The 8,453-nt window shown below is 58.2% G+C and overlaps 1 long non-coding RNA gene across 1 annotated transcript; it reads right to left on the bottom strand.

Moving 5' to 3' along the window:
* Positions 1–482: 482 nt before the first annotated feature.
* On the bottom strand, positions 483–1,177 carry LOC138417811 (uncharacterized). The gene is made up of 3 exons (XR_011248303.1): positions 1,134–1,177; positions 757–823; positions 483–527 (listed from the first exon to the last, which is right to left on the bottom strand). It is a non-coding gene; the product is annotated as an uncharacterized lncRNA (long non-coding RNA).
* Between the last annotated feature and the right edge of the window lie 7,276 nt (positions 1,178–8,453).

Raw genomic sequence — 8,453 nt, 5'->3', positions numbered from 1 at the left:
AGGAACAGGGGATATAACTGGGAGCAAAACAGAAAAGGAAAAAAAAAAAAAACCCTGCCCGCATGGAGCTGACATGCTCATGGGGCAGACAGACAACATAAATCGGTATTTTATACAGCGTGTTAGAAGCTGATAAGGGCAGTCTGAGCACGGGCTTCAGTGGTTTTATGTGCTGAGACTGGACGAGAATGAAGGGGAGGGTGAGGGAGGCCAGGCTGGGCCTGTGGGCTGCATGGGGTGGGGGTGCTTTCTGTGCCGAGTGGGGGCCCCAGAGGGTTCTAAGCAGAGGAAGGATGTGGTCTGACCCAGGTTCTCTGGCAGAGGGTTGACGGTAGGGGGATGCGGGAGGGATTCCGGGGGATGAAAGGGACTACACGGGGATGATGTGGGATGCAGGGAGCCTCGGATGAAGTCACTGTGATAATCCCGGCAGGCGGGGACCGGGCTGGACCAGGAGGGGAGCTGGGGAGACATGGCAGAATCCTGGGTCTGTTTTCATCCTCCAGGGGATTTTCATCCCTCTTTGTCTGCTGAGGAAACAGAGCCTCAGCGAGAGCTGGTGAGACGCCTGGGATTCCAGAGCCAGGCTAGGCCTCAGGAGGCCCCGCCCGAGACCTGGGAAGTGCTGCTTCTCTCGGGGATGTGGGGTATGGCCCAGACAAGCTGGGAATCCTCGCCTCTGGGGCCTCCCCTTGCCCAGACCCACGCAGGAAGAGTGGTGGAGGGGCTCAGACCCTCACTTTCTGCCCCACAAACCTCAGTCCACCTGCTCCCTGGGATATGGCTGCTCCACTGGGGTGCCTGAGGATCGTTACCGTCATCCCTGGATGAACAAGAAACTATCATTATAAATTACATCATTAAACTTCGGGCTCTAGGATATTGAAGCAGCTAATATCGTTGTGTGTGTGCGTGCTCAGTTGCTCAGTCGTGTCTGACTCTGAGACTCCGTGGACTGTAGCCCGCCAGGCTCCTCTGTCCATGGAATTCTCTAGGCAAGAGTCCTGGAGTGGGAGGCCGTTCCCTTCTCCAGGGGATCTTCCCAACCCAGGGACTGAACCCGTGTCTCTTGAGCCTCCTGCATTGCAGACAGATTCTTTACCACTGTGCCACCCGGGAAGCCCAGATATTACCATTAACCCCATTTGAAAGCTGAGGACTGAATTGTCAGGGTCGGGGGCGGGGGGTTCACCGCCCGAGGTCACACAGTGGCAGGACTGGGGCTCGGACTCCCAGATCCTCCGTTCCAGGGGCTGAGCTCTTGTCAAAGATGCAGAATGAAACAGGCTGCCCAGAGGTTCCGCTGAGCCCCGCAGATGAGGAGAGTGGGGACAATGAGGCCGGACCAGCTCGGGGACCCGTCCTCCACCACACAGAGACCCTCGAGCAAGCCAGAGAGGCTGCTTCCCACAAGCTGGGCGGCTCCGGGCCCTACAGGAAGTCGCCCGGGCTAGGACAGGCCCCGCAGCTTTGATCAGCTTTATGAGCCGTGGCTGTTTATGGAGGCCCAGGCCCCCACCTCCTGCCGCCTGGGACTGGGTCTTGTCACCGGCACTCTGGATATTGGCAGTCCCCCGAGAGGCTACCCGCCGGGGGTCCTGGCCCCACTTCCTCCAGCTTGGCCCCTGCCCTGCCCCTTGGCCTCGACCCCTGGGAACAGGGCGGGAGGGTCCCCTCAGGCCAGATCCCCTCAACACAGGGGCCTCCCGGCAGCTCCTCTGCAAAGGCTAAGCAGCTCTGAGCTCTCGCCGCATCTCAGGCCCTTTGCCCCGCAGTGGGGCTGGCCAGCTGAAGCCCACCACCCCTTCTGGAGCTGCTCCTCCTCCAAGCCACCCCTGCGCCCAGTCACCTCCTCAGAGAGGCTTCCCCGAGCCCCACCTAAAGCAGCCCCCACCTCGTCACCCTCTGACACCGCCTTCCTTTAATTCTTCGTTGCCTGTGTCACCGTCTGAAGGGGTTCTGGGCCCCAGCGTGCGGCTTGCGGGGAATCTCAGTTCCCTGACCAGGGATCGAACCCGCGCCCCCTTCAGTGGAGGCTCAGAGCCTTAACCACTGGACTGTCAGGGAGGACCCTGCAATTTTCTGGCTCATTCTTTTCGCCTGTGGGTATTCTGCCATCTTCTCCCCCTGGACAGGGTCCTCATGGGTCCCACCCACTCCTATGTCCCCAGCATGGCTCTGGCACACAGTAGGTGCCCAGGAACCTTTTTTTCAGTGAAAGAATGATAAACTCTGTTAGGGGGTGGGCAGCCTGAGGCCCCAGAGCATTCCTCAGGGCCCCCTGCCCCCCACCCCTCACATGTGCCTGGGAGACTTTCAAGCACAGACGCTGCGCACAGAGGAGTTTCAGCCCCACGTTATGGATAAGGAAACAGAGGCTCAGAGGACTGACTCGACTTGCGGGCGTCCCAGCCTGAAGGAGCAGGGCTGGGGTGCTCCGCCGGGCCCCCCTCCCCCAGCCCCTTCTTATGCAACCCTCAGGCCCCACCTCCCTCCTCTCCATCCCCCCACTCCACCACCCCCAGCCTGGCTCATGTCTGTGATGGCTCCCGACAAAAGCATCAGAGGACAGGTGTCCGACCAGCCAGGCCGGTTCTGGGCAGCCGTGGGGGCACTGCCCGCCCCCACCCCCAGCGATGCCGAGAGTGGACACCTGCTCCCGCACCTGCTCCCGCTCCGTCACCCTCAGGCCCTGCAAGTGCCCCCAACGCCCACGACCACGGATGGTTTTGGAGGCCCCGGGGTGCCTGCTCCCCAGCCTGCCGGCTCCGCGTCTGAGCTCTGTGACCTGGGGCGGGCGGACCCGTGCCCCGGCCTGAGGAGACAGCAGCCAATTCACGTTTTCCTTCCTTCTGAGCACACACGCACTCTGGCAGGCTGCCTCTCCACTGACCCCAGGCAGCTGGGGAACCTCAGGGTGCCGGGGCCGGGAGCATGTGGGCGCCTGCTGAGGGCAGGCCAGTTCCAATTTTCACAGTTTACGAGGCTTCCCAGCCAGCCAGGGGGCAGTTTCTGATCGTCCTTTATTCCAGCTGGGACAATGGCCATCCAGACTCAGAGAGGGCAGGGCGTTTGCCCAAGCTCACCCAGCACGCAAGACCAGAGCCCCGGTGTGTGTGCTTTCCCTGTTCTAACTCGTCCCCCCTTGGACCATCGAATGTCTCTACAGCCTTGGCTGAAAACCTACCAGGCATTTAGCCAAGTCCAAATTCATTGAAAAACACTTGTTCAGCAGATATGGATTTGTCAGGCCCTCGGCTGGGTCTGGAGATGGAGCAGAATGAGACAGACGCCAGCTCTCGGGGGATGATCTTCCACTGAGAAGACAGAATTAACAAGCTAGGGAAGAAACCAACCCAATGATTCAGACATGATAAGGGTGACAAATGAAAGGGGCTTCAGGGTGAGGTCAGCTGCAGGGCGCTCTGAGGAGGGGAGGTTTGGACTGAAACCTGGAAGAGGAGGAGCATCCAACTGGGGAGGAAACGGGGGAGGATGTCTGAGGGATGGGGGGACCTGGGTGACGAGGAGGGAAGAGCAGTGCTCACTGCACAGGGCAAGGTGGGCCTCAGTTTTCTCATCTGAACATTAGGCTGAGCTGCTCCTGGGTCACAAAAGACCAGGGGCCTTTAAAGAGCATGGAGCCTGCCCTCCCTGCTGTCTGCGGGGGCATCAGACCCCTTCCTGCTCTGGGGGGAGCCTTCTCATGCTTTTCCCTCCTTTGAAGTGTTAGGCAGGGGACAGGGCCTGGAACAGGAGGATCTGGGCTCTGGATTCTTGGGTGAGCAGCTGGCCCTCTGGGAAGCTCAGTTTCCCCATCTGTAAAATGGGCACAGCCCTGCCCCACCTCTTGGGACCAGTGGCCAGGTTTCAGAGGATGGACCCTGCACTCAGCAGCTGTTCCAATTAACAGGGCTCCAGTCTCCTTCCTTGGGGGTGGGGTGGGGCATTGCTTAACCCAGTGGAGACTCAGACCTGTTAGGCAGCCAGACGTATGAGCTCAGGTCCTATCCTGCTCGGAGCTGGAAGGTTCTCAGCCCCGGGTCAGGCCCAGAGAGCCAGCTCCTGCACCTGCCTGCTGGGGGGAGTTGCCAAATCTGCGGCCACCAGCCCGGTCACCCCTGGGGTCCAGGGTTGGAGAGGCTGCAGGGCAGTCTTTACCATCCAGACAGGGCTCTGGGAAAACCCGGATTCCCAGCATCTAAACTGCCCCGTCCCGCAGATGAGGAAACTGGGGCTCAAAGAGAAGTGACTTGTCTGAGGACTCAGAGAAACAGGGATCTTGTCATTTGGTCCACAAATATTTGTTGAGCACCTACTATGTGCCAGGGCAAAATGCATGAGCAGGGATTAAACATACAAGCTCCGCTTTTGTGGCCTCAGTCCCATGAGAGAGGTGGACACTGAATCCGTCGAGAGTGATGCACACCAGGCTTTGCAGAAATGCCTGGGTTTGAACGCAGAGTTGTCACTTGTCAGCTGTGTGATCTTGAGCAAAGGATTTAACCTCTCTGTGCCTGATTCCTCATATATATAATGGGAGAAAATATAGCATTGTTCGGACTTCCTTGACGGCTCAGACAATAAAGAATCCACCTGAAATGCAGGAGACCCGAGTTTGACCCCTCAGTTGGGAAGATCCCCTGGAGAAGGAAATGGCACCCCACTCCAGTATTCTTGCCTGGAGATTTTCATAGACAGAGGAGTCTGGCAGGCTACAGTCCACAGGGTTGCAAAAAGTCAGACACAACTGAGCAGCTGACATAGCATAGCTTAGGGTTGTTCACAGTTCTTACATAGGGAAGATGCTCTCTAAAGCTACTGTTTTCTGTCCTTTCATTTCACAAAAATTTATTGAGTGCCTACTGTGTACCAGGCTCTGGAGTGCGAGCTGGGAACACAGATTTGACCAAGATGACAGTCATTGATCTTAAGGGGTCTAGTTTGAGCCCAGGTGTCTGACTCCCAGACCAGCAGTTTCCAGCCCCACCACCTCCTCCAGGAAGCCTTCCATAATGCCCCTGGCCCGCTGAGTGCTGCCACATTCTGGGACTTGGTAGACCAACTCTGACACCAGCCCCTCCACTCACGGGTGCCCAGAGCCACTGGCCCGCAGCTGGCACTGGTCTCAGGATAGAGGGCAGGGCCTGAGCGCTGGCAGGATGTTTTATCCATTAAGGTCCTGACAGACGCCAGGAGACGGGTGGGGTGGAGGTGGGGGTGAGAAATGACTTTTGCAGGCAGGACAGTGCCTCCCCTGTCCTGGTCTGGCTCTTCCCCGGGCAGTCCCAGGCCTCCACCACATGTGTCCCCCCCGAGGCCCGGCCCTGGAGAACTGAACACAGAGGGGCCTGGAACTTCTCTTGGACACACAGCAAGCTCCCCTCTGGCCTCAGCCGACAGACAGAGATCAAACACTGGGGGCCCTCGGATCAAGTCAGACCCACAGAGGGACAGAAGAGTTGTTTCGATTCCCGTAGGGTTTGAAACAACGACAATTCCTCAGCCCAGATTTCCGTCAAAACCCAGACTTCCCGATTCCCAGGGCACGGGGCCTCCTTTCCTGCCCGCCGCCAAGTCCCCGTCGAGCCCTGTCGCCCACCCTCTGCGCGTGTAAGCGCCTGCCGGTGCACTCACGTGTCTTTGCGTCACTGCACTCGCATCTGTCCCTACATACGTGTGTCTGTCTGTCCTCGGGTGTCTACCCTGGAGCGCTCACTTGTCCCTCTGTACATGTGTGTGCCATCTGTGCGCATGTGAGAGTATACTGTCCCATCCGGTGCTCTGGCGTGAGCTCGGTGCATGTAACGGCCCCCACCAGGCACGGGCACTAACCCTGGTCTGCCTTGCTCATGCTCCCCATGAGCCCCCCAGCTGCTCCAGCACCCCCGCTTCCTGTGAAAGCCTGCTGCCCCCTGACTCCACACCTTCCATGGGGGCCTCTGACCCCATGCGGGAACTGTGAAGCCTGGAGAGGGTAGGTGAGCTACTCTGGGGCCGAGGCCTCCTCCTGTGGCTCTGGGGCTATCTGGGGGACATGGAGGAGTGGGCTCGGGGAAGGGTCCTCAGCCTCCTGCCCTGGGGGTCAGACTCATCCCACCCCGCCTGTCTGCTGTGATGCAGGAACACGGCAGATGCTCTGGGGTGCGTCTGCAGGCAGGGTCCTGCCCACGGCCCCGCACCCACAGGAACCCAGACACTTTCACAGATCATATCACAATCACAGGAGCACTCATCACCCCTCCCCCGTTAGGTACAGAGCAGCCATACAACACTCAGTACACACCTGACCCCTGACCCGCAACAGACGTGTGACATACGTGACCCTGCATGTGAGCAATCACAGAGTCCCAGACACACAACACACGCACGCACACGGCACAGGCACCAGCAACGACAGAAGCACCAACAGCCCCAAGGAAGGCACACGAGACAGACGCCCAGGAAGAAACACACACCACCACACCAGACACACCCCCCAGGTGCTCACATCACAGACATGCACTCACACGGGCACCAGCGATGACAGAAGCACTAACAGCCCCAAGGGAGGCACACGAGACGGATGCACAGAGAGAACCACACACCACCACACCCGGACACACACCCCACGTGCTCACACAGGCACCTGCTATTCGGGGCACCCCAGTGGATCCAGGCTTCCGCCAGCACCACGAGGAGCTCTGTGGCTCCTGTTCCCCCCTGCCTGGCATCGGCCTCTACCAGGAAGCCTCTCCGGATGGCCCCCAGCCTGCCCATGTGACATCACCCCACAGCCATCCCTGCCCTCTCCTCCTCTCACAGTGGATACCCAGGCTGTGCCTGCAACATCTTATTAATTAAACATTTTCTTTCACACTAACAGCAGGATGAACTGGACAATAAGGCCCCTCTCCTTACACCTGATGACCAGTGGGATGCCTTGGGAGGGCAGGGCTAGAACCTAGTACCCAAGGACAAAGCCTGGTTCTGCCCATCCTGCTCCTTATGCCCCTGCGCCTGACTTCCCCAGCTGTGAAATGGGGACAATCAGAGTTTCCATAAAAATGAATGAGCTGATTTCTGTAAAGGCTCAGAAAACGGATGGGCCCCAGGCACTCACTGCTATGGTTAGAGTGGGTGTTACTTCCCTCTTCACAGGCAGCCTGTGCTTGCAGCTTTTTCTGGGATCCTCTGTCAGGACTTCTGAGCATCTCGGGGTGGGGAGAGCATCTGTCTCGCTCCTCACTATTCCAGCTCAGTAAATGCTGGTGGAATGAATGGATACATGAGGGAAGGAATGAAGGAAGCAGTGAAGGGAGGGATGAGCCGGTCCCAGGCCCTGTTACAGCTGGCCCAGCTGGGGAGGCAGCAGGAAGACCATTTGGCAGGATAAGGCCCCAAACAGCAAAGGCTTGGCCCAGAATACCGGCAGATGCATCTCCGACAGTGGGGGTTTGCTGCTATAAATCTGTTGGAGAAAGCAAAAATATTCTTGGAAATCCCTGAATTGCTTGAAATGCACAGAAGACTTGTTCTCCCACCCCATCTCTCCTAACATTCCCTTGGTTATCTGCTCTAGCCACACTGGCCTCCTGGCTGTTTCCAAAACACATTGGCCACGGTCCTGCCTCGGGGCCTTTGCACTTGCTGTTCCCTCCACCTGGAATCCTCTTCCTGACCCTCAGATAGCTAGGGGCCCCCCCTCCCTCAGCCCCTTCGGGTCTCTGCTCAGATGGCACCCTCTCTGTGAGGCCCGCGCTCCAGCCCACTGCTGAGGCAGCCGCTCCCCGCTCAGCTCTGGTCTACGATGATGTCACTGGTCTCCCACTTCTCTCCACTCCTCTCACCACAACCTGATGCTGCTCTTTCGTTTGTCCCCAGGCTCAGCGACCGAGAAGCCGCCCGCCAGTGCAGGACATGTGGGTTCGATCCCGGGGTCAGGAAGATCCCCTGGAGAAGGAAACGGCAACCCGCTCCAGTATTCTTGCCTAAAATCAGTACCGTATTATACGGGCTTCCCTGGTGGCTCAGTGGTAACGAATCTACCTGCCAATGCAGGATTTCAGGTCTGATCCCCGGGTTGGGAAGATCCCCTGGAGAAGGAAACAACAGTCCATTCCAGTATTCTTGCTTGGGAAATCTCACAGACAAGAAGGGCCTGGCGGGCTACAGTCCATGGGGTCGCAAAGAGTCGGACACAGCTTAGCGAACAAATAACAAGTCTCTTAATGAACTCCTTCAGGCAGGATCTTGCTTTATTCAAAGTTGTAACTCAAGCACCTAGAACACTGCCTGGCACGTAGCTCAGCTCAGTTCAGTTCAGTCGCTCAGTCGTGTCCAACTCTTTGTGACCCTGTGAACTGCAGCACGCCAGCCAGGCCTCCCTGTCCATCACCAACTCCTGGAGTCCACCGAAACCCATGTCCATCAAGTCGGTGATGCCATCCAACCATCTCATCCTCTGTTGTCCC

Source organism: Ovis canadensis, chromosome 13 (genome assembly GCF_042477335.2).
Source record: "Ovis canadensis isolate MfBH-ARS-UI-01 breed Bighorn chromosome 13, ARS-UI_OviCan_v2, whole genome shotgun sequence".
Classification (NCBI taxonomy): Eukaryota; Metazoa; Chordata; class Mammalia; order Artiodactyla; family Bovidae; genus Ovis; species Ovis canadensis.
This window is presented reverse-complemented; position numbering and strand designations above follow the sequence as displayed.